We start from the raw sequence: 27,500 nt of genomic DNA, 5'->3' as shown, positions 1-27,500 counted from the left end.
GGTTGAGGCTCTCTAGGGGCTGGTTCACCTCACTGACTAAGCATGTAGAGTGGGGGCGAGTGAGATGCAAGACCTCCCAATGAATCGACTGAGTGAGCGCGAAGGAAGGCGGGAGGTGTGCTGACCTTGGAAGGTGTGGCTGTGCAGTTTGGCGGCAGCCAAGACAGGGGTCAACAGAAAGAAGTTTGTGTTACAGAGGCTCCGCCGGCAACACCAGTGATTGGTGAGCATGGGAGACAGAAAGTGGTGGGCTGCGATCGGTTGAGGAGAGAGACTGCATTTTAACCTCTATGTTAATGGCTTTATTTATTATGGATTTTATCCCAATGTTTTGCTGGTTTTATGGATTTGATATTTGGGTACTGTTTTTTTTTTTTTTGAACACCGCGCAATAGACACTTTTGGTTTTACTTTTGACTGTTTTTAATAAAAGCACTTGAGCACTTTCCACCATTCCCTGACTTCAATGAGATTTGTCCGCTCATCTCAGTCATACCTATCGACGGTGTTGGTTCAACAGACTCCCATGTGGGAAGAGGGAGTTGGTAGGGGACCAGCATCGTCACACTATTACACAGTACCCAGGTACATTACACAGTATTGGGGGGAAAAAAAAAATAAAATAAAACAAGTGCTACTTGGCTTGCAGTATTATCCAGTACTATAGAAACAGCAGTCACACATTTGAAATTAATAATGGTCCAGATCCAACCTTTTAAAGCCAAAGTATCTCCAGACAACAGACGTGACTCCTTTTTTTGGATAAAGTTCTTCTGTGTCATCATGTTCAACTTTATCGTCTGCTGCAGCTTCATTTTCTGAATGTTCTCTGTCCATTTTCACCGCACAATACCTCCACTAACGCATGTATGCCATTGCATACGTGTTTAGCGGTGTAGCAGTGAAAAAGGTCCCCACCTTAAACAGTTTCCCACTGCGCCACATTCCAAACGTTGTTTAGGCCATTTAAACCAGTTTTGTGGTATAAGAAAAATCCATATCATAACAAAAATAAAAATCGTTTTTCGGTATGAACCGGTATACCTCCCAGCACTATCCCAATATTAAAAGTTGCACAAATGCAACGGATGAGTTGACAATATAGATACACAAAAAATTAGGAGTGTCAGCCAAGAGGACAGACTTCTAGCATGGACTGCACAGGAAGGTGGTGATTTTCTTACTGCACCACACTATGTACAGGTACAGTATATTATTTTCCACTGAAATTTGTTGTATATAATCTTTCTATTTGAAGTCCTCAGAAGACATACTAATAATTGTCTATAAAAAAATACAATAGAAATTCTGCAGATCTTTTTGTTTTATTCAGTTAGGGTAGCTGTACCTGAATCATGACATTCAGAAGTGAAAGTCATTTCTGTACATTATCAACTCCGTGACTACTCAACTCAAAAGTTAAAAAGCTCTGAGTTGACGAAAGCAGCTTAAGCACTAAGAACATCAACATTCATTCCTTAGGGTCTGAGAGCCAGCTGTGCAGTGCTGTAAAAAATAAGATATGCTGTTGTATTATTTGTGACATCTTTAAGTAGAGTTTTTTGAGCCAAAAAGGAGCAGTGACAATGATTTTTGTTTTTTTTCTGCAAAGGTTACTCGGAATAATTTAAAAAGTTACCAGATTTTACTTTCTTCTCATTGTTTAATTCACCAAGATAAATGATGTTTGACATATTTCATTCCATCTTCTCATTCCTTCTTTCTTCTTCCATTTTCTGGGAATGTTTTCCTGTATAGCCTTGGGATTTAACTGCAAAGATTTTTCTTGCTGCCTCCTTAATTACTACTGCTGTTGGCAGCTTGTTTAATGTTTTAGTATGTTGTTGCTTTGGGATGTACAAATTCAGCGGTGAGGGTGAGGAACTGGAAAACATGTGCATCTTTTTTTGACACAATAAAATATAAGTGGATATCTCTTCCATGGTAATCTTTCTTCATAAGCTATCCCATTTGCTAATGTACACATACACTGGTTCATGTCAATTTCTTCTCTTTATCTGATCTTTCTCTGGTATCACAACCTTTGAAAAAACCCTCCACCCCCAGCCTTTTGCTTAGTGGCATCATACTGGGCTGACTGTCTCTCACAGCTCATCCTTACTAATCCTATCCAATAGACCATATTGTACCAGAGCATATTTACATAAGTGCAGCTGGAGAGCAATGTGTAGATAAATAATTCATCTATTGGAATGGAAAATGAATAGCTACTGCTCAGTGTTTAGACAGATGTGTTGAGGAATTCAGTGGTGTTTGTGCTAGACGTACAGCAGGCAAATGTTAAGAGATGAGTTGTCCTATGCCAAAACAGGTGGAAAGGACTGAACTGAGCCCTAGTGTTGTTATTGTTAGCCACACTTTTCTAAAGCATTTTAAGTTGCTTAGTCATTTTGAAGTATCTTCTCAAGAGTAGGCAGTAAGAATACAAAAATAAGAAATATACTTTTCATTTCCTACTTATTTATTTTAGTTACATCTCTATTCAAGCAAAACAATCTTTTCCTTCTTCTTTTTTGCTGCACCTGTTATTAGTGGAGGAAGTTATTCTTTTGCACAAGATATTGTTTTTATGCTTTAATGCAAATTAAGGTAGTACGTCTGCTGACCAGTTTGTTTAAAATAATTTATCTGAGGATCTTTGGACTTCTTTTATAAAATGAATCATATGAACAGATTTTAGGTTAAATGGTATGGATTTCATTTATGTGAAACATACACATACTGTTTATAAGACCTGAAATAGGTTTGAAAATGTACTTATACATACACAAATTGTAAAGTATACATACAGTATTTTCTTCATGCATGTGCACCATGAGGCTGCTGCTCACTCACCACCACCGCTGCCATAATACATTAGTGTCCGCATAAATAATAAAACTGCAACTTGCATTTATAATTCTATTTGTGCTATAGTCCTGCGGAAGCATATTAGGGCCACGGTGAATGAAAAAAAAATCCAGACACACTGACGAAAAAAAAAACAACTATATGTTGAGAATAAAGTCAACATGTTGACTTTATTCTTGACATTTCCACTTTAGTCTCGATGCTTATGTCGAGATTAAAGTCGACATTTCTACTTTATTCTCATAGTTTATTTTGTCATTAAAGTAGAATGTCGTAAACTAAACTTCATCCTAAAATCAATGTTTAATTTACTAGATTTTTTTCAAACCCCGTCATAAGTTAATGTAGCACATTAAATGCTTTGTGTTACGTGTGTCGTGACCCAGTTGTTAATCGCTACGCGTTTCATAAATTAACTTCCTCTTGCACTAAGAGGAGGCGCAGGCAATGATTGCTGCACAGAATGCATTCACTTCATGATATTCTTGCTCTCTGAAAGTGTAGAGTGCTAAGATAAATTTTCATGATGAAATGCATTAAAGCAGGTATTAAACATACACGGTAGTGCTGCTCCCTCACAGTAAGGGGTCCCCAGGTGTACGTTCAGTGTAGAGAATTTTATGGCAGGTGTGACGAGGCTCCAAAAAGCTGGATGTATGAATGGGTATTGCACAGGTTTAACTTAAATATTGTGCAAATATCGGGTTTGTGATCTGGTGGTTGGAGACATGAACACAGAAGTCAATGGATGTTTTTCTGAGTGGGCTTTCTTTATTGCATGCGTGGTGTCTGTGTCTGATGTACCAAACTCCCAGGTCCTATCCTTCCTTTTTCTTTCTCCACATAACCAATCACCACTCGATAAACGTCTTTGTGAAATTAACATTAGTTATAAACTAGAACTAGAAAAATCTTTGTTACATAACATGTTTAATTATGTCATCCATTCAGGGTTGCACCCATCCCAGCAAGCATTGTGTGCGAGGCAGGAGCAAATCCTGAACAGTGCGCCAGCACATCACAGGGTGAATACGAGCAATACATACACTAGCAAGGTCAATATAGCATAACAAAACCCCACATCCTACATGACTTTGAAAAAAACTGAAGCACGCCGAGTAAACCCAGAAAAACATGCAGATTCAAGGCAGGGACCACCCGGGACCCCCTTGCTGCGACGCAGCAGTGCACCCTCCACACCACCGTGCCCCCACATGATTAATACATGCTTTAATGCATTTCATCATGAAAATGATATGAAGTATTTATCTTAGCATTCTGAATGTTCAGAGAGCAGGAATGTCATGAAATTATTGTATTCTGTGTGGTGATTGCTGCCTGCGCCTCCTCTTAGTGCAAGAGGAAGTCTGTTTAAGAAACACATGGCGATTAACATAGCTCGGAGAACACTTAAAACAAAGCATTTAATGTGCTACATAACTTATAACGGCGTTTGAGAAAATCTAGTAAATTAAATATTCATTTTAAGATAAAGTTTAGTTTGTGATATTCTACTTTAATGACAAATTACGAGAATAAAGTCATCATGTTGACTTTAATCTTGTCATAAGCGTCGAGATTAAAGTGGAAATGTCGAGAATAAATTCAACATGTCGTCACACTATTACACAGTACCCAGGTACATTGCAAAGTGTTGAAAAAAAAATTAAACAAGTACAACTTGGCTTGCAGTATGATCCAGGAGTATAGAAACAGTATTCACACATTTGAACATTTGAATGGTCCACATCCGACCTTTTAAGACCAAAGTATCTCCAGACAACAGACACGGCTCCTTTTTTTGGCAAAAGTTCTTCTGTGTCATCATGTTCAACTTTATCGTCTGCTACAGCTTCAGTTTCGGAATGTTCTCTGTCCATTTTCACCATTCGATACCTCCACTAACGCATGTACTCTGGTGCGGGAATGAAAAAGGTCCCCCGTTAAACCTTTTCCCACTGTGCCACGTTCCGTTGTTTAGGGTGTTTAAACTGGTGTTGTGGTATAAGAAAAATCCATATCATAGCAAAAATAAACGGTTTTTGATATGAAACGGTATACCACCCAGCACTAGTGGTGGAGAGGTTGGAATGGAAGAAATTCATTCTGTGGACAGGTGTGCTTTATACACAATTTGAGTTGAGATCAGGAGCATCTGTGATTGATTGATTGTAAACTGTGTGCCACATGGGCACACTGCCAATCTGTGGGGGCCAGAATTCTGGCTGGGTTGTAGGGTATCCAATACTTGTTTCACTCAATGACATGCAAATCAATTTATAACTGTATTTATGTAATGTGTTTTTTTCTGGATTTTTGGTTGATATTCTGTCTCTCCCCATTAAAATGAAACTACCATGAAAATTAGAGATTGTTAATTTCTTTGTAAGTGAGCACACCTACAAATTCAGCAGGGGATCAAATAAATATTTCCCCCACTGCTATCTTTTATGTTATGATATCACTGATATCAATTTTTTTTGTTCACAAAGGCCAGGAAAGGTGCATCTTTTTGGGCATATTTTTTGCAGACTGCATTAGTGTTTCACCTACATAAAAGGGAAAGAAAATCACTGTTATTACACAAATACATTAATATGATCTAAAGAATTACATAATTGACAGCCCATTGTACTTTGCATTTTAGTGAACTGCGTTCAAGATAATTATAGAAGACCTTTGTTTAAACATATTGTCATCTCCAAAAATATATTTCCTTGGATCAAAAATAAATCTACATTTGCTTAGAAAATGGCAGATGTTCACAGGCAAAAATATTTTTAAATAGAAGATTTCAATTATCATAAAGCTCAATGGCTGTTTCAAAGTCAGAAAGGTTTGCCATTTTGGAGACAGTTGAAATTGGGATTTTTTTTTTGGCAGTGTGGCATTATCAATCTCCAGATTTAATAATAGACTCCTGATTTCTCTCCCCACCTCCATCCTGACATACCGAAAATGAAATTATGCTTCCAAATGAAGAGAGTCTGAAGAGAGCTGAGCATTACTTTACAGAGCCAAGCTAGGCAATTTTCTGCTAGGGAAGATTGCATTTCTTCAGACCTACAACGAAAATTAGATAAAGGTATCTTCTGTAATTGATTTGTTGTAGGATTTGGATTGCATTATTTAAGCATTAGGACTGATGCTTGATACGTTTATGTCATTTGCTTGAGTAACCCAATCATTATTTCAGGCTTCAGCAATTTTGAAGGCATCCCCTTCTTATTTTGCTCTTAATTTAAATTCATATTGAGAAGTATAATGAAATATACTTTTATAAAAGCAGTTTTTGAAAAATACATTTGAAACATTTTTGGTATAATTCATTAAGCCTTGAAAAAATCATTTTTTGTAATGTTTTATAACATCACACACGTCCATTTTATGTCAAAAGCAATTTTGTCATTGAGAAGACATTCCAATAAGGCTAAATGTTGAGCAGGACTGGAAAGTTTATGGCACACTTGCTATTCCTGAGTACAAGAATAGATGAAATTCTGTGCAAAGGTTGGTAGACAAGGGGCTACACCATAAAGGAGTCTGGTTCCTTTTGTGCATCTGTGACGTGTTTACAGCTTCCCAATTCTGGAAATCAAGATGTTGACCCCCGAGTGACCTGCACCAAGAATTTATTCCATGGATTGGTGATTATAAGGAAGGCATCTCCTGTGCAGTCATTGCCCTTCTAATCTCCAAATGTCAATTTAAACAGATCTCATAAATGAAATGGCGGAATCCCTGCCATCAACTCAATCATGTTAAGGTCACTAACTTTCAGATTCCTTGTATTAAAGAAGAAGAAGAAAAAATATGCTTGAGTTTATGGTCCTTCAGTCAGCAATTTAATTTGTTTAGCATCTTGTGCAAAGAAAGTTACATTCTGGGTGCTTATCTGTTTACTGTGGTTATTATCCATCTAGTGATGAATAACACATTACCTTCTCCAGATGATGAGAGAGACTGTTTCTTCAACTAATGCAGAATTGACTTTTGGGGTATAATGTCCTAGGACTACACTTTAATGTAATGAGATAATTTCTTTCTTACACACAGTGTTCCTGAAATAGGTGAGCCACTTGTATTATGCAGATTTGAGCATATCGCCAGAAATATCTAATTTTGTTTAAAAGCAAGTGATAATTTGCTCTAAACATGTATTATCTGAATGTTTGAAAACCATTTATTCCACACACTTTTGTTGATCTTAAATACTGCTTACGGGGTTCTCTGCTCAGCCTTATGGGTCTACTTAATGTAAGGCTCCTCTTGAACTTTTGCCTAATTTGAGAAGAGAAATTTCAGTATTATTTCTTAAAGTCTCACTTTTCACTTACAGTCCAATCCTGCCTCTTGAAACTCTGGAGAGGTCAGCATACTTCACAGTGAGTTCTTATCCCTGTTAATTAGATTCTTATATTCTAATTTGGTAAAGAATATGGCATATGACTTATCCTTTCATGCCTTCTGTTTCAAGCATTTATGATTCACATGCTAGCCCATGGTGGATTGCATCTCTATTCATCTGTGTCTCCCACGTGGCAACCATTAAAGGCTCATTTTGCTGTTCATGTTGACAGCTTTTTTTCTGTGAGCATTCTGATTAAAAAAATAACATCCTACATTATCCATCCTAGTAAAAATGTCACTTAGCTGATCCTAAATGACTATTTTGATTAAAAAGTGCACTTACATGAATCTGTGGCTCCCTGCATTTTATATCTCATGGGTGACAATTTTAAGAATGGATTTTCTGAAGTCTCACTGCATAAACCTTCATGTGACCTGGGGAAAAATCCGCTTTGGTTAAGCTCCATGCTTACTTAATTTTGTCCCAATCCTTCATGAACTAAAAGCATGTGTTTTTAAATATGTCAACCCTTCTGTGCAAAACTATACGCAAACATAACATTTAAATGAAAGAATTGGATACTGCTAGAGACATGTTATATATAGACAGATGGGCTTTGTTTTATGCATTTTTTGTACAGATGTCTTTAGTGGGGCCTTTACATATAACTAAGGGCTCATTTATACTTCACGCCTAGAACGCGGACGCACATGGATGCGCGAGTTGCAGTACCAGCAAAAAGTCATGGGGCGCAGTGTGATAAAATTTGGAATGTGACGTCAGAATCTATCTACATGTGACAGAAAGCTGCTATGTGGATCCAACGGGATCGATGTGTGCACTTCGATGTTTGATGAATGGTTCGATATGGTTAACAAAATGCCGACATACGGATGCATTTGTGGGGCTTTTATATTCAACCATTGCATATTCCCAATCATAATGACTGTTTCCTGCAGAGGCATTAGCTCTCTTGGAAATGTGTTCTTTTAATATTGTGGCTTATTAAATAATTAGACGATATCATAATATACCAGAAAAGGCGATATCCCTCCCATAGTGATTACGGCGGTACAAGAATCACATGAGACAAAATATCTTTTAGCTTACATTTACTGACGTTTTACGCAGTTACAGACGAGGAGGCATATGGACAGACTTTATCCAGGTGGGAATCTGGATCAACACAGTCAGCCATTTTTTCCGTCCCTACGCTGGGAGGTTTTTCAACACACCTGGTGTCGACACAGCCTCGAAGGGTCTGGCCACTGTCCAGACCTTTTATATGGTTCTTGCTTCATTTGCTGGTCTTCTCCGTCTCCGAACAAGGGCTGAATTCCTCTCCCACAAAATACAGAAATATCATAGTGCTTACATGTCGATTCTCATTCTCCCAAGAAGGAAAGAAGGTTTGTGCTGATAGAGGACAGAAATACCCTAACCTGTGTTTAAGCTGACTATACAAGCCTCCAGTTGTCTTTGGCTATCTAATCCAATGCTTGGTCAGCAATTCTAACTGCTGAGCCTCTGTGTGCCACAGTTAACATGCACATGTGAATAAAACTCATAACAGTACTGTCCAGATACAGTGACATAAAGAAACATGTAGTATTACAAGCCACCCTTTGTCACTGGATCTGTGACAAAAAACAATATTTGAAAGTCATATCCACAAAACAAAAGGTACTTGATCCCCCATCACAGTGTCAATATTTCAAGTCATTTGCAGACATGTGATGTAATAGCACTATAGCTTCTGTACCATTCATCTAAAACCAGCGTAAACATGGACAAACAGTTACATTTAACATGCTGTTATCAAGTAGTGATATCTCATCAATGGTGTTAGTGGAGATTTTTGCCCTGTTATTTCTTACATAGTCTGTGTTGTGTCTACATATTACTGAATTCATGCAGTGGGTGTCATAGCATCAGATTATATTACAATCCTATATAGCATCTTGATGGATTACACTATTCTTTGGCACTTCTATCATTTCTAGCTTCAATATGTTGCTAGATGTGCCCACCCTTTGATGTCTGATCCCTTTATGAGTTACAATAGTTGTAACATAACTCAGATGCTATTCTAGCTTCATTGCTATGATTATTAATTGTTCTTAACTAGTATTATTGCATAATTGTTCATTCACTATCTGTTATCCTCCCCAACTTCACTATCAGATGTTCTATTCCAAGTTACCAATTTACAAGTTCACATCATTGATAAATCATGCATATCCTCATACCTTTGAGCCCTTCTTATAATAGTATCAAGTATTTCCTAGACTTGCTATATATATATATGCCTTGTCCAACCCAGTGGTTTGTTAACAAAGTCTCTTTCTTGGTGGCTTTGCAGATTGGTAACTTTGCAGATCCGTCTGAACAAAGTGTGACTGCTTCAAGGCACTAAAGTTTGTTGTTACTGGAACAGAAAGTAAACAGTCCTTTTATCAGTAGGGAGCTCATAAGATGAACACATGGTGACTGTCCCTTTTAGCAGAGGTTCACTTCCCTCTAAGCTTGCACTGTATTCAGTGGTCATTCATGGGAGCCTTCAACAGCTGTCACATCACCTCAGTGGCTACAGCCTGTCCCTGCCACAGTCCATAAAACTTGTCTTAGTTCATGGCATCAAATCTGAGTAGCTGGACTTGCAATCTTTCTTTAGTTCTTTACTCCGTTCCTCTGGAAAAGCAAGTGTTTCTTCACCAGCTATTCTCAGGTATGTGCAACAGATTAAAAGTCATTAGCGCAGTACAGTCTCTGTAAATCTTCGTTTGTATATACACCACTGTTACTTCATTCATAAACTTTACCACTGAATGGAGAGGCTTTAACCACTAAATTGAGTGGCTAAACATAAGCTACTTCTATGCTAACTAGAGAAGGGTGCAAGGTAGAGCAAATACATAACATAAAGCAATTATTTCCCAATCATATGTATCATACAAATGCAGCATTATAAATGACAATTCTAGACCCGCAGTTCAGTCTCATAAAATAACAGCAAGAAATAGAGTAATACATTTAAACTATGCTAGTGACAATGTTTCTTCAGTAGGATCATCATACATTACACAAAATTCACACATTGCCTACATTATAACAGGATGTTACATATCTGAATTTAAGTGTTAAACAAAAATATCTTATAACATCCATATCATATAGCTCATCTTATTAAAAGACAAAATCTGTAAGATTTTATAACAGTTCATATAGACTAATGCTTCTAATGTATAACTGCATAATCCATTGAGCTGTGTGCATTATCACTGAGCATTAACTTAATACATTGATGCAATAACAAGTCTTCTTAAAATTAATCACTTACAGAAACAAATCAATACATGATTTCTAATACATTTTGTAATTACTGAAGTGATAATAATAATAATCATTTGTCATACATCAAAATATGTAAACCCTCTATACTGTTCTTTCAAAGAATGAAATCAGTCTAGTGTTCATTTGTTTGCATATTGTCATTAAAACATTTAACACTTGCACTAAATCAGCATGCAAGAAAATTATTCTAATAGCTGCTATTCATTAATTTATGATTGATAAATATTCACTATCCTACGATTAGATTATTTCTAATTGCTATGCCCAAACTTGCTATTAAGCTATTTTTTGCAACTTGTATAAAACATAGTTTGTTTTCCATCCGTTGGTCACTGGATTTGCTGAATCTGGAGAACAAGAACATCTATAGATTTTAAATGCAACTTTTATGCTTATAACACTTTTCATGAAATTCAGATTTGAAAATTCTTCTCTTTAACTGACCATGTTACAAGCTATTCTGAGATTCGTCGAGGTCAATAAGTCATGGCGTTATTTAAACTCTGCATCTGTTTGCAGGCTTCAAAACACAGACCAGGCACAGATTGTGTTATCAATCACCAGTCATGATCACTATTGATATTCACATGTATTACATTTAACTTTGAATATTCTTATATGGGACGTCTCCCATTTCTACAGTTTAACATTCTTAGTCAGCTGACGAACATAGAAAGACAGACTTACAAATGACATAAACACGCATCTGCCACCCCAGACTCTGAATAAAAATAATTTATTCGTCTTTTATTTTCTTTTCTAGATTCTAAACTCTGCTTCATGTCCAAGTAGAATTACTTAGCTAAAGCAGAAATTCGTTCACTAGAGAACAGACAATCAACCTTCACTCGTTTCAGTCATTTCTACACACAGTATTTGGCAATTGCTTCATTCTTTCACATGTATTCACATACTCACGTTCTCTTTACAACAATACTTCATTCACAGAATAAAGTTCTCGATTTCTAGCACACGTGCTATAAACTCACTCGAGGTTGTGCTTTTTTGTTTATCTATAGGGTTTCACCATGCAACATACTTAAGCACGTCTTTTCCTTCATGCTTATTATTAATCAAACAACATCTCAGGCCGCAAGCTGATATTACTGAAAATATTAGGAATGCTTCTTACCTCAGTTTCATACGCTATTTTCCAGATCATGGAATTTTCGTGGCGAACATTACGACTCAGCGTCAAACGAGGGTAACGTATTACCCGTTGGCGATCCGTAAATTCTGCGACAACAAGAAAATCCACGCGAGGAAATCACGCAGCACAATTCCACAACAAGAAAGTGTTCCCAGAAAAGTTATGCGGTCACAAAGAATATTCTGACTTAACAAGGAAAACATACATGCTTGAACCTTTATCTCATATCACCGGGCAAGTGTGCTAACCACTGCGCCACCATACATTCCCTTAAGAGTTCCCAAAATACATAACCTCCATTCATGCACAATCGGGCACATGCTACATATCCGTGAGAACTTGTCTCCCTTATTATTTAGTATTATTAAAAGAGTATTTTTCCTTTAAACTTGATCAGGGTTTAAAAGAAAAATGTTTTGCACGTTTATAAGTTTTAAACAAAAGTGGAGACATTCTTTTTGATTTGCTTTAAACCAATTGTTCTTATTGTAAGTTTTAACCCCAAATGTATTTATTCTTTTTCCACTTTGTTGTTCGAGCTCTTTTGCATTTTAGCTATATGTGTACACCGTTTTACAAATTCTTTTTAAACATTAGCTTATAAAGTATGTTCGTTATTTAAGCTATATTTAAAAGGTAATTTAATTATTTCTGTGTGTTTAAACACACGGCAATTTCTTAAAAGTACCAAAATAGGTGGGGGTTTTGCCAAAACCTTTAACCTTTACCCTTGTAGGTAGACTGATAGAAACAGCTGGCGTCTTTTAGACTGCTTGTAACACGTGGACGAAGCTTGTATTTTTGCATCGAGCTGCTTGGATGCCATTAAAGATTTCTACAAATTATTTTAGCGATCGTGATTGAGACGTTATGGATTCTATCGCTGTTGCTTTGATTTCATCTTTAAGTTTTTTCAGCTCCGCTGATTACCACGCAAACGGCAAGGTGAGTGCAATGCCTGCATGTCTTGTCTGCCTGCCGCAACTAATATACAATAACGCCGTTCTTTATAGCCTTCAATATTGTTTTCTAAAGGCTAGCGATGTAATTTATTTAAATACGTGTTTCCCAACACGGCATTTACTTTTCTAGGTAGATTTTGGGCTTCGACGGCCATTAATTAATCTGTGCTGCCCTGTGAGTGCCGTTTCATTTTACTGGCCAGCCAGTCTCGTGCCATCAGTTTCAATCTTGTTGTATTCCATTTATTTTGTCCAATTTTAGTCCCACTTATGCGTTAAACTTAAAAGTCCAACCTTAAAGTTCACTCATACCGTAGGTAGCAGACGCTACCACGATTCGCCGACAGATGTCGGGCTTTCTTTCCAGCCTCATGCACTGTGCCGAGTTTGACAAGTCCGCCTCTTGTCTTTTGATGGGATAAATTAATCAGGCCAGGCATGTTAAGGCAGTTTTAATTCTCGGCCGGAGTCCATGACCGTCGCGCAACCAATCCCGAAATATATATATCAAATATTATTACCGAGCCTCCCATTCATCAGTGTAAGCATATTTTTAATATATATATAAAATATTATAATTAATATATAATAATATAATTATTAATGTAGCCACAATCCTGCCGACTACGCCATTATGTTTCCTGCAGAGGCATTAGCTCTCTTGGAAATGTGTTCTTTTAATATTGTGGCTTATTAAATAATTAGACAATATCATAATATACCAGAAAAGGCGATATCCCTCCCATAGTGATTACGGCGGTACAAGAATCACATGAGACAAAATATCTTTTAGCTTACATTTACTGACGTTTTACGCAGTTACAGACGAGGAGGCATATGGACAGACTTTATCCAGGTGGGAATCTGGATCAACACAGTCAGCCATTTTTTCCGTCCCTACGCTGGGAGGTTTTTCAACACACCTGGTGTCGACACAGCCTCGAAGGGTCTGGCCACTGTCCAGACCTTTTATATGGTTCTTGCTTCATTTGCTGGTCTTCTCCGTCTCCGAACAAGGGCTGAATTCCTCTCCCACAAAATACAGAAATATCATAGTGCTTACATGTCGATTCTCATTCTCCCAAGAAGGAAAGAAGGTTTGTGCTGATAGAGGACAGAAATACCCTAACCTGTGTTTAAGCTGACTATACAAGCCTCCAGTTGTCTTTGGCTATCTAATCCAATGCTTGGTCAGCAATTCTAACTGCTGAGCCTCTGTGTGCCACAGTTAACATGCACATGTGAATAAAACTCATAACAGTACTGTCCAGATACAGTGACATAAAGAAACATGTAGTATTACAATGACACACTACATTTTAAAAGTCTCGCATACCATCTTTTGTGCCATCTTTTTTTTCTTTTCTTAAAGTATGTATGTTACATATGTATGTACATTTTACAGATAAATTGTTAATTTCGTTTAAATAATGAATATTGTTAATGATTACACACATGGGGGTGACACGGTGGCGGAGCGATAGCACTGCTGTCTTGCAGGGAGTCACGTCGCTGGTACTGCCTGCCTTTAGTTTACCTGTTTTTCTGCTGGGTTTCCACAGTGTGTTCTGGTTTCCTTCCAAAAATATCCAGATTTGGTGACACTAAAATGACACCAGTGTGTGTGTGTGTGCGCACACGCTTGTATTCACCTTGCAACGAGCTGATGCCCAGTCCAGGGATTATTTTTGCCTTGTGCCCAGTGCTTGCTGGAATTGACACATCCCTGGATTGATGGATTTAATCATTAAACATCCTTTCCAGAGATATTGCGGTAAGGTGTCATCGGAATTTAATGGGTGTTCCAGGCAATTCACAACACAGCAAAGCCGAACCTGTTCTCACCGTGATAATATCTCGCACTGCCACCTGGTGGATTCTTTCAGATTTACGTAAGTACGTGCGCAAGTATAAACAGTAAAACACTTGTGTAGCAGGAGCGTCCACTGTAGCATGCATCGCGTGAAGCATAAACCTGGCCTAAAGCTTAGAAGGGAGTACTGAAGCAGAGCAATGGGCTAGACTAACCCAATGATGTATCTTCTGCTTTTGCATTAACCTGAGGATTTAATGTTAACCGCATCTGTGTGTGTTGTGATTTATCTTGTTGCTTGACTAATATAATTTATTCATATATGCTTTTAAGATTGAAATATATTTTTTAACAACTAAAAAATCAGTTAAAATTAATTGCCCCACAGATGCACCTGTTATTCATCAAAATGTTTGCTAATGCTCTGCTACTTAGATTTGGTAGCAGGAAGTCATCTCTCTGATTTAAACAGAAGCTTGTTTTTCACTCATTCATGCCACCAACAAACAAAGACAGGACAAGAACTGGCTTATTCCTGTCATTTTTCACTGCTTCTAACCACCAACTTTAAGCATATATACATTGTCGAACCCACTTAATCCAACACAGAGTCAGTATCGACTTACCAATCAGGTTGAACAAAGCTCTTGCACACAGTTCACTTATGGGACTGTACACAAAGGCATTACCTTTACAACACTAATACACTGGCATAAAATCAGATTTCCAATTTCCTTTGTATGCACACATTAGCACTTTTTGCGGTGAATATGTTTTATATTTAAACGTTTTTGCGAGTTTTTCAGTAATCTTTGGACTAGTACATGTGATTTTTAAATACACACTACAAGAAGAGTTTCATCTGTTATTCCAGAACAGCTAGTACACAATGCAAGCAAGAGTATAAGAAAATAACTGCAAAACAGATTGTAGGAATGCAAGAATTTATTGCCTGTCTATCCACTGTGTGGGTGATTATGCAAATATACATGACTTACTGTTGTTCTAGTTAATGTACACTCCTGTAGAATTATTAGTTGTAATTGAAAAATGCCTAAAATCAGGGCATCACCAATGGTTCAAATTTGTGGTGATTTTTGATGATAGTGGAAAAACGACAGATGGACATAGTAACAAGATACCAAAATTTTAACAAATGAAAAGTGAAAGTGAGGCTGGTGTCAGACATTTACTCATACTGTATTTTTGTTTTTTTATGTGTTTATTTCAATTATACTAAGAATGGATCAAGGTTTACTGTTTAGACTGCATTCACATTACAAGCCTCATTGCTCAATTTAAATTTTTTGCTCAGATACAATTTGCATACCTTGACGGTTCACATTCATAAGTACAAGTGACCTGTATCTATCTGTAACGTGAATGCATCTGTCCTCAGAAAGTGCATGCATGTGCACGTGAATATATTTGTTCAGGCATCATCTGCATTACCAACAACAAAAAATGTATATTTATGAGACAACTCATGTTTGGTTTTAAAACCGACGAAATGACCATACTAGTAGCTAGTGCACTGGAAGATGACAAACAATTCATCCGTTGTGCATGATTAGGTTGAGCTGGTTTTGCTTTTGCTGTTTTTGCAGCTATTGCTGGCACTGCTGCACAAATAGGTGTGTTAATATGAGAAAGGAGCCAACAATGGTGGAACTGCTGTAGATCTCCTTCATTGTTGTTTTACCACACTGCTAGTGCAAGCTAATGATTGCAGCAATCAGCCCAAACATATAGGCAAAAAAAAAACCACGCATGAATTTTGGTCCGACTATTCTCATTCATGCCGCAAGAAAACATTAGATATTTATTTGATGAAGGACTGCATATGAAAGTGACTCTAATTTCAAAAGATTTCTGTGTTCACGTTAAGGTAAAAAAATCAGAAATGGGTCTTCGTAGTTACTTGACAGATCCAAAATATGGGGTTGAAACTGTTGATGTGTATGGAGCTTACATGTTCACCAAATGTATAAATGAGATGCTCACATAACTCAGACACTTACTAGAGAAATTAATTAGTGACTCAAAACTGGCCTGGTGTGAGTGAGTGAGGCCTTCCTGTCTAAACTTGTGCAAAATGCTGCCAGGATAAACGCTGACCCTCCATGGCCTTTTAATTTAATGAGTTTAAACAATGGAAACATGGATACAAGTTGAAATTTGGGCTGATGCACTGTACAGCAATTCTGCAGATACGAACAAGCACATAAAGCCCAGCAAGTTTTGCTTGCAATTGAATTTTAATTCATTTTTTTGTACTTATTTATTTTTTATTTAAGAATAAAGCAAAGTAGTTTTGATTTAGATAAATATGTTGCGGTTGTCATTAACACTGCATCACAGTACAGTACTGTACAGTAGGTACCATTTTTAGTTTTATCTGCCACCAAAAGTAACCAGCATAGTCATATGTTGAGCTCCTTCAGGTACAACGAAGGGAATGGGTGGAATCTGTTTCTCTCAGCAATTCCATCTCAGTAAGTGTAGGTACTGAGAGGGGGAAGTGACACTGTGAACGATTCCTCAGCAGAGACAGTATACATTTTACAATGTTCTGTTAGTGGTGGGTTTTTATGCCTTTTTCAACTCCTTGAGTTATTGCGTTATTCATTATCAAAAACTGTTGGATGTTTAAGCATAAAGTCAACACACTGTACATACCTGTGTTTCAGTTTAGTTTCATATACTTGTGTTTTGTTATTTACAGCACAGTGATATTTCCTATACTTTTTTAAATTAAATTTCAAACATTTCTCAGTAAATTAGGTAGAATATAGTAGAGATATTTGTCCACAAGGGGCAATTAATAAATAACATTTTTCAGTTCATGTTCTGACTTGTATACAAAATCAGGTTTACAGATATCCACAATAACAAAACTTGCTTATAACCCATAACTCTTGTGTTTTGGGGTTGTAGAGTGCACTTTACAATATTATTTTTAAGTGAGTTGAGTGTCTGTGGGCTGTGAATTTTACACATTGTGTTGTTGGGTTATTTTGAATATAGCATATCTATCCTGGAATTTTATGAACTCTCTTCTTTTAGTATGTGATGACACTGAGGTGGTGGATCGGTTCAGTCTGCCCTGGCAATAGGTAAGATAAAATTGCTCTGGCTATAGGGGAGCTAATCCTGAACTGAATATTTAAGAGGTTCTTTTAGGGTTTATATAAACAAACAGTGGAAATCTGTCATTTCTTTTTAGCTGAATTTCCTTGTAAACATATACTCTGGAAAAAGGAAATGATTTAATTTTCGAGTTTTGGTTTTTTTTTGCCTTCTAATACATATACCACTAGGTGTTTTTTCTAAGGTGGCTCTGACAGTTCTGCTCATTTTTCACAAATCAAAAAATGGAATATCATACTAGTTTAATTTATACATATTCACTGAGAAGTGTACTCAAGGTTTTGTGGTGGGGCTTGGCAGCAAGAGCAGTTTATGATTATTTACAGGTATTTGGTTCATTTTCCTAATTACCTGCTCAGTGTATAACATGCAGAGTGCCAGACTCACTCCTTGTCTAAATTTATCCCCTTGTTTTTGAGGCAAGTGAGCCCCTTTGTTATCTCTGGGAAACCTGCCAGCCTCTGCCCGAGCGACAGTCCTAATGCTGTGCCAGTGTCAGCTTCCTTCCTAGCTGATGATTTAATGTTCTGTGTCATCTACTTTTCAGAGTATGTTAATAGAAATGTCAGATTTAATGAGCCTTAACTAAATTCAATTAAAGCATGAACCATGAGACTCCTATTTATAGTCTCTCTTGCACTTGCATCACCACTCCTCTTCTGGCTCTTTTCAAAGGGATTCTCCCTTGAAGGAACACATGCATTTTGGCTTCTGTATATTATTGAGACTCTAAGACCATTGGATATGACGACAACTTGCAGATCCACAGCCACCAACTCGGACGCGAAGACGCAGGAAAAACGGCGTCATTTATGTTCGTCTGTCGTAGAGTCCACATGCACCTCTGAGCCATGTTGACTGTTCATAGAGGCATGTTTTTCGCGGAAGTGAATCGCTATGTGCAGCATGTAAAACGGTTTGCGAGGGGTATCCCATGGGATCCTTAAAACAATCCTTTAAAACTGAGGTTAAAACACAATGAAGGAAGCAGTCTTTAAAAACCAATAAGCCCTGTGCCTCTGTTTCATTACCGTCTCACCTGCTTCACCAATGCAGGCCCTGCAACAGTTGAGACGCTCTCTTAGCAGCTGGCCTTCTCTGTGCCTGACCGGTTCACACAGAGGCACCACATGACCAGGCGGTGTGTATGCTTCGAGAACGAGGGTGGACACGGCAGGACTATGTAAGAAGAGGCATGTTTGTCGCGGATGTGAATCGTTGTATGCAGTGTGTAAAACAGTTTCCGAGGGGTTTCCCATGGTATTAGACTTGGTGGCCGGGTCTCTGTCAGTTGCTCTTGCGACCGGGCACATGACCAGGCAGTGTGTATGCTTCGAGTGCGAGGGTGGACACGACAGGGCCATCTAAGAAAAATCATGTCGCGGATGTGAATCTCTGTATGCAGTGTGTAGAGCAGTTTGCGAGGGGTATCCCATAGTCTTACAGTTGGTGGGCGGGTCTCTGTTAGTTGCTCTTGCGAGCGGGCACATGACCAGGCAGTGTGTGTGCTTCGAGAGCGTGGGTGGACGCGACAGCACCATCTAAGAAGATTCATATTTGTCACGGATGTGAATCGCTGTATGCAGCGTGTAAAACGCTGTATTGTATGTTGTCCTCTCCAGAGTTACATCTTTTCATTCGCCTACAGTCGTATACACACTGAAGTAAGCAGTCTTTAAAAACCGAGTTTTCGGTTATGGCGCACGACTGCGTGCACCATAGCAAACTGTTTTACACGCTACATACAGCAATTCACATCCGCGACAAACATGCGTCTTTTAGATGCTCCTGCACTTTGTACACACCCCCCTCCCACCTCGCTACTACCGTGGTCGGATGTCTTGGTTGATTATATATACAGCCAGCCAAAACTGCACAGAGCAATGAAAAGTCCAAGTGAGTCACAGGTGCATCTGGACTGTGCAAAGACGACAACGACTCGAGTGACGAGTTGGAGGTGGGCACATGAGCAGGCAGTGTATACTGGACGAGAAATCAGCAGACTAGCATGACGGAGGAAGCGGAGTGGACGTCCTCCTCCTCTCCTCCCGTTCCGCGCCTGAGCGCCGCACGGACGATTGTGTGTTGGTTCGTTCCGTGCATTGTTACAATGTTGCTTTTCTTGCTGATTTATTACATTACCGATTTTTCAATTGTTAATTTTCTCCCTGTGCTTAAAAATCATTAAAAACCCGGCCTGATTATGCGGCGTATGGTACGCCGCTGGTTGGCTAGTGATTTAATATTTCTAAGTTCAGATGGTAGTGAGTTCCAGAGCTTGGGAGCAGAGCAAATGAATGCTTTACTCCCCATGGTGATAAGACTGACGAAGGGGACAGTCAAGTGGATGGATGAAGAGGATCTAAGGGCGTGGGAGGAAATGGCAAGACTGTGGAGTTTGGACAGATATGGAGGGGCAAGGTTGTGGATAGCCTTAAATGTATGAATGCGGAACTTAACTGGAAGCCAGTGAAGCTGCTGCAAGACGGGATGGGGTTCTAGTAATGATGCGTGCAACTGAATTCTGGACCAGTTGAAGCTTATAAAGCGATTTGTGAGAAAGACCAAAGAACAGGGAATTGCAATAATCCAAACGAGAAGTGACAAGGCTATGATCAAGGATAGCAGTGGTGTGGGAAGTGAGGGTGGAGCGAATACGATTAATGTTACACAGGTGGAAATATGCAGTCTGGGAGATGTTATTGGTGTGGGACTGAAAGGATAAAGTACTGTCAAGGATGACACCCAGACTCTTGACCTGTGGGGAAAGGGGGACAGGAATTATCAATAACAAATGAAAAATTATCAGTTTTGGATAGTGCTGATTTTGTACCAATGAGGAGAACCTCAGTTTTGTCACTATTGTCATCAGCATAACAGTGGAAGCTAATTTTATATTTATGAAAGATATTGCCAAGGGGAAGGAGGTAAATAATGAAAAGGAGGGGCCCCAGGACAGAGCCCTGGGGCACACCTGAAAACAGTGGTGGGTTGGATTGTGAAAGTTTTAAGCTGATCAAACAATGTGGCCTGAAAGATTTTATCAGTTTATTTATTTATCAATCCAGAATACACCCAAATGGCCATTTCTTAAGTGGAAATAAATGGAAGAAAAGGAGACAGCAGACAGAATGAGGATATAGAAAGAGTCCTGTCTTCAATTCAAAAATCACAGTATTATGGGAATGTGTTTTCTGTTTATGATGTACACTTATTTTTCCAGAAGTAACTATTATTTTATAGCAAAAATGCACATTGTGAGCATTTTTTGTGCATGGATTATGCAATACAAGTAATGTAAGAATTTTTCATTTTTTTCAATGGATGTTTTTCACGTCATTTGCTGTTTTACAGCATTGGTCACTTTTGTTTTTTTTTATATCATTAACTTTTTTTTTCTTGTTCTGGCTATCACTACAAACTACATGGTGTAAGCAACATATACAAAATATCATTTTTGGTTGAAGTATTCTCAGTTCCAAGAAAATTAATGGATACTTGGTTTAACATGCGCTATTAAATGATAGTGAGCATCACATTCACAGTATAGGAGAAAGTAATAAACATCTGTCTAAATAATACATTAAGTCATCATATTATTTGTTACAATTCTTATTTTCTTAAACCATATTATTTTTTGCACATTTTTTTTTAATAAAAATGTACATAAAAATATTTCTACAGTTCCATAACCAAAACATAAAATTATTCATTACATGAACAGCAGACCGATACAAGGCAGTCGTGCACATGTTTTATGTAGTGCATGCACAAGGAGTATTCTCTAATATGGGGGCTATGCTGACAGAGGTCTACAAAGAAGGTAGTCTCTGGAACTCATGCCATACTCTATTGTGCTGATGGGCTGTAGGTAGCCAGACAGTACCCAGAGGTACTTGCTGAGTGAATTATTGTTCTTTTAACAAAACTAATATTGGATACAACAACCTGTAGTATATTATTTTTGTTTAACTTTTGTGATTTATTTGGTAAAATGTCTGGGTCTTTTTGAATAATGTATTATGTTTCAGTTTTATATAGAGCTGCATTGTTGAGTTCTTGAATGGGTCAGTGTTTTTAATTTTATGTATGCAGGTCATTTTTATTTGTCCTGAACAACCATATGTTTACAGATATCTGCTATACAATAGCCGCTAAAGAAAAAATTGCAATTGCTAAGCAACATGTATCACAAGGGACAGCTAAGCAAATTCAGAAGCTTGTTTTTCTCACTAAATTTTACAGTGGAACGTTTGAAGAACATGATTCTGTCTACAAATCATATTTTAAGTGTTGAGATTTTCTTTCTTTTTTTTTTTTTTCTGGGTTCATTTTTCCATCCAGTTTCATGGGGTATCAGAGCCTATCCTGGCAGCATTAGACTCAATAAAGGAACCTACCCTGGATATTCAATTGCATCTCACACGTACACACACCTAAGTAAGGAAATTTTGATTTTCTATGTAACCTAATATATATGTCTTTAGAGTGTAGGAGAACTTCCCATAATGACACAAGAAGAGCATGCAGACTCCACAGTATCAGTGTCTAGGCTAAGATTCTGTATTTTTCACTTTTATTGTGAGCCTTACGATAGCATTTCTGTGTTTTTTAAGCTGCATGGATCCTGCTATAAATACCATAGAACTTTCAATATGTGAGAACCTTTATTAAGTTATGGATCATGGAGATCATCACAATGGTAATATAGCAAGAAAAATGTCCAAACTGAGGTTCCTGTGCATAGTTACTTAGTTAACTCTGCATGGTGGGATAGGAAGCCTGGGGACCTCAGAGCAGAAATGTATCTTTTCTGGATTGAGAGAAGACCGTTAAGATGGTAGTTAGGATGTCTGTTGGGTGATTCCATGGCCCATTTGGAAAAGACAGCAGGGCTAGCTTAGGACATCATGGAGGGAGTCTTATCTTTTGAATGGCTTTGGTGCAGCTTGGAATTCCCTAGGGTGTTCCCAGGGAAGTTTCTAAGGATAAGATTGGCCTGCTTTGCCCAGCTTGGTTTGCTGCTACAGTGGTCCTCACTAGGAAAAGTGAAATGAACATGGGAAAGTGGCATATATGTTGCCCTAAAAAAAGTATTATGAGAATTAGTTCTAGTTAGATTATTCATTTACTATTGGGCAAACTCATGCACCTGCTACATCTCCTTTACATCAAGCCATTCCAGTTACACTTTGTAAACCTCACTGAAATCCCGAAACTTAAAAATACATTAAGAACATTCAAGTTCCAGAAAGCTGAATTGTTACCCACTTGAAAAATAATGAGAAGAAAAGAGCTGCACTTTCCCTTTGACTAGCTGGACTGTGTAATTATTTGCTTCTGTTACCTTTACAGACTTCGCAGATAAAAACGCAAGCTTACTGTACAATGTTTGACCATTGTATTTGTGAATCTGTCCTGTCTGGTTAATAGCCATCAGTATATTTGATAAAGCTGGCAGTCCTAAACACAAGGCAGTGGCATTTGTGTTGTATTTTGCTTTTTAGTCTTTATGATTCTGCAGCGCTCAAACCTTAGAAATGCTGGTGGTAGTCCACTTATCTTAAGAGCCTCTAATTGTGCTGCCACTCTTGCTGCTATAAATAGCTGTCCATTCACTCTCCACCTCGGAGCTGTGCTGCCGGCTTGACAGTGTGTGAATATGTGCAGAGTAGAAGCCATCAGAAGATAAAGCTACCTCCTGTTTGAAAGCGTCTGTCTGACTGTGATTACATTAACATGCTGTCCCTGTGTCTCCTGTTTTGAGCCTTACAAGCAGGGAGGCGTACATGCATTGGATTAAGTTGAGGCTTGCCATCTGCCTACTTGCTGTAGTCACATCAGTTTAGGTCAGTGTATGAACTGGAAAGTGTGGCAGCTGCCTTTTTGACTCCGAAGTCCCTTTTCTTTGCCAGTCATTTCAGCATGCAGTTGGCAGAAGATGATGAGCAACTTAATCCCAGAGGCCCATGGGAGGAGTGAGAGGGAAAGTACTAGCAATTGTGTTGCTGGATTTTGTGCTTCAGAGGAGGAGAAAGAGAAAAGAGGAGGTATAGCGTTTTCCTTAAAGCAATGGGCTGCCACATCCTGCTTTTACCTATCAAGGATATAGACTGCAGGTTTGGAAACTTGAAGTGCTGGCCAAACTACAAATGAGGGTTTTTTTTTTCTCTCCTGATTGTGAGAAGTCTGGAGGCGTAGCATTTTTTTCTGTGCCCTTTGGCAGTAGGCTTTTTTTTATATTCATTCACTTATTTCCATTTAAGGAACATTAAGAAATAACATCTGTTGGGCTGAACCTTTGGAGTATTGCTACGAATGCATATTTTTATGAAACTTCACAAAGGAATGTCTATATATAAAAAAGCCAGGTGAGAGATGCTGTGCCCTGTGGGGTGCTTGTCCCTCTTTCAAGAACTTGCTGGTTTCCGTAGTCTGTTTGGACAAACACATGGAGTACAACATCTGGGCAGGCCAGTATTCCATGTCGCACCACTGTCAAGCAGGAAGGTTAGTTCTTCCTGTACACCCCCTGTTCAATTTCCCTCTGTTATTCACTTGTATCCAATTTTTTGTTTTAACTAAGGTTGTCTTTTTCATCTATCCATATTCTCCATTGGTTTCTAGTATAAACTAATAATAGTGTAGGGGGATAAAAGTATAGAAACATTGTGGTGACATTTGGATTTCATTCAGATTGAAACTTTCAATTAAAATAAATTGCACTGAGTGATGACTCTGCAGCCACCTTTGATTTTGTATACTGTAGTTATGAATCATACAACTGTTTATGAGACCTGTTGCATTATATCTTCTATGATCATGCATCATAACAGTAATGAATAACTTTTTCGCATGGATATATTATAGAATGCCCTCTGGTGGGCATGGGTGGTGGAACCCGTAGAAGTTTTTTGAATGAATAATGTAATACAAAAGAGATATGATCGGTCTTGTTCAATTGAAAAGGATAGAACTAGAACTAGAAATAAAAACATAAAACTGTAGACTACACCACAATTTAAAATTGTCGGGGAGTGGCATCATAAGTGAGCTTCTAGGCCACCAAATATATTCGTTGGTTGGCACTAGCAATTATGATCAATCTTTCAGCCTTTTTTAATATAAAGTTATGACCACTTGTTTCTCCAGTTTTCTCAAAAGAAAAACACTACTGTGTGATATTACTTCTTACTAGCAAAATGAAGTGAGTATCTGAATACATCATTCCTCTTCATTCACAATAATTAAAAATCTCTAAAAATAACTAACAAAGAAAAGCAGTTATAAGTGAACATTGTTAGACCTATTTTAAACAAGAATGGCCCTTTATATATCTTCTGTGAATAATGTACACAAACCAAAAAAGTCTGTATAATTCGTTTTTTTGATGAGATGGGGATTGATTAGATTGCAGTTACTGAAAAAGTTTTTTCAGTTCTTGCAACTGTTGTGAATTTCTGCTTGACTGCAAGAACTGCAACACACCTCCTGCACATTGCAATGGCAATTTGCTGATGCCACCTTAGCTTTAAGCAATAGTACTGATTTATCTTTAAAATAATAATTGCTTGGGTGAACTAGAATGATCATCCCCTTCCCTGACAATTATCATTGATGATGTTTCTTCCAACAAGTTCATTTTTGATGCAAAACTCTTTCTTTTTTAAATACAGTAGCTTAACTCTTTTAGAAATCGGGCATTCAATAATGATAGCCTATTTAGGACAAAGCCCTGGGATACATGATGCAATCCCTGTTAGAGTTCATTAATTCTTTTCTTACAAACAAAAGATAAAATAAATACATGCACATAGAAATATGTTAATTACATGGTACTGTTAGAGCATCTTTCACGAAGTGCACCTTCACAAAGTTCTTTCAAGGCATGCAGAACTTTTTCAACAACATAATTTTGAGTTTATTAAAAAGAAGTGAACTTAATGATGGCACTTACTTAACAGTTTGGAAATGTTAACAACAACAAAAACAACAACATTTATTTATATAGCACATTTTCATACAAAAAAAATGTAGCTCAAAGTGCTTTACAAAATCAAGAACAGAAAAATAGAAGACACAATAAAAAAATAAAAATAAGTCAACATTAATTAACATAGAATAAGTAAGGTCCGATGGCCAGGGTGGACAGAAAAAAAAAAACTCCAGAGGCTGGAGAAAAAAAATAAAATCTGTAGGGATTCCAGACCAAGAGACTGCCCAGTCCCCTCTGGGCAATCTACCTAACATAAATGAAACAGTCCTCTTTGTATTTAGGGTTCTCATGGAAGGACTTGATGATGATGGTCACGTAGACTTCTGGCTTTCAGTCCATCAATGTTGGAGCATCATGATGCTTTGAGTAGGTGGTGGTGGCGCAGGCTGCCACCACAAAAAAAACGGAAAAAGAAACTGAAGAGAGAGTTGGGGTCAGTGCAGATTTTAGAGCCACTATGAATAGTTATTGTGATGAATTGAACATACAGAGTATCAGTATTAAGTTAAAGTGAAGTTAGGAGAAAGCCATGTTAAAGTAATGTGTTTTCAGCAGTTTTTTTAAAGTGCTCTACTGTATTAGCCTGGCGAATTCCTATTGGCAGGCTATTCCAGATTTTAGGTGCATAACAGCAGAAGGCCGCCTCACCACTTCTTTTAAGTTTAGCTTTTGGAATTCTAAGGAGACACTCATTTGAGGATCTAAGGTTATGATTTGGAATATAGGGTGTCAGACATTCCGATATGTAAGATGGGGCGAGATTATTTAAGGCTTTATAAACCATAATCAGTATTTTAAAGTCAATCCTGAATGACACAGGCAACCAGTGTAGTGACTTGGATTTTCTTTTCCTAGTTAGGATTCTAGGAGCTGCATTCTGCACTCGTTGCAAGTGATTTATGTCTTTTTTGGGTAGTCCTGAGAGGAGTGCGTTACAGTAATCTAGACGACTGAAAACAAAAGCGTGAATTAATTTCTCAGCATCTTTCAATGATATAAGAGGTCTAACTTTTGCTATGTTTCTTAAGTGAAAAAATGCTGTCCTAGTGGTCTGATGAATATGCGATTTAAAATTCAGATTACAGTCAACAGTTACCCCTAAGTTTTTTATTTCCGTTTTAACTTTTAATCCTAATGCATCAGGTTTATTTCTGATAACCTCATTGAATCCATTATTGCCAATTACTAAAATTTCAGTTTTCTCTTTATTTAGTTTGAGAAAATTACTATTCATCCATTCAGAAATACAAACCAGATTCCAAAAAAGTTGGGACACTAAACAAATTGTGAATAAAAACTGAATGCAATGATGTGGAGATGGCAAATGTCAATGTTTTATTTGTAATAGAACGTAGATGACAGATCAAACGTTTAATCCGAGTAAATGTATCATTTTAAAGGAAAAATATGTTGATTCAAAATTTCATGGTGTCAACAAATCCCAAAAAAGTTGGGACAAGTAGCAATAAGAGGCTGGAAAAAGTATATTTGAGCATAACGAAGAGCTGGAAGACCAATAAACACTAATTAGGTCAATTGGCAACATGATTGGGTATAAAAAGAGCTTCTCAGAGTGGCAGTGTCTCTCAGAAGCCAAGATGGGTAGAGGATCACCAGTTCCCACAATGTTGCGCAGAAAGATAGTGGAGCAATATCAGAAAGGTGTTACCCAGCGAAAAAAAATTGCAAAGACTGCATCTATCATCATCAACTGTGCATAACATCATCCGAAGATTCAGAGAATCTGGAACAATCTCTGTGCGTAAGGGTCAAGGCCGTAAAACCATACTGGATGCCCGTGATCTCCAGGAATGCTACTGTAAAGGAAATCACAGAATGGGCTCAGGAATACT

At 37.8% G+C, this 27,500-nt stretch overlaps 1 protein-coding gene across 1 annotated transcript in view; it reads left to right on the top strand.

Moving 5' to 3' along the window:
* The window catches only part of siah2l (seven in absentia homolog 2 (Drosophila)-like), a 98,310-nt gene that overhangs the window by 33,798 nt on the left and 37,012 nt on the right, over nucleotides 1-27,500 (top strand). The gene's annotated exons all lie outside the window — the stretch shown is intronic.

The sequence above is a fragment of the Polypterus senegalus genome, chromosome 10 (genome assembly GCF_016835505.1).
Source record: "Polypterus senegalus isolate Bchr_013 chromosome 10, ASM1683550v1, whole genome shotgun sequence".
NCBI lineage: Eukaryota > Metazoa > Chordata > Cladistia > Polypteriformes > Polypteridae > Polypterus > Polypterus senegalus.
The sequence above is the reverse complement of the archived record's forward strand: the minus strand, read 5'-3'. Positions and strand labels throughout refer to the sequence as shown.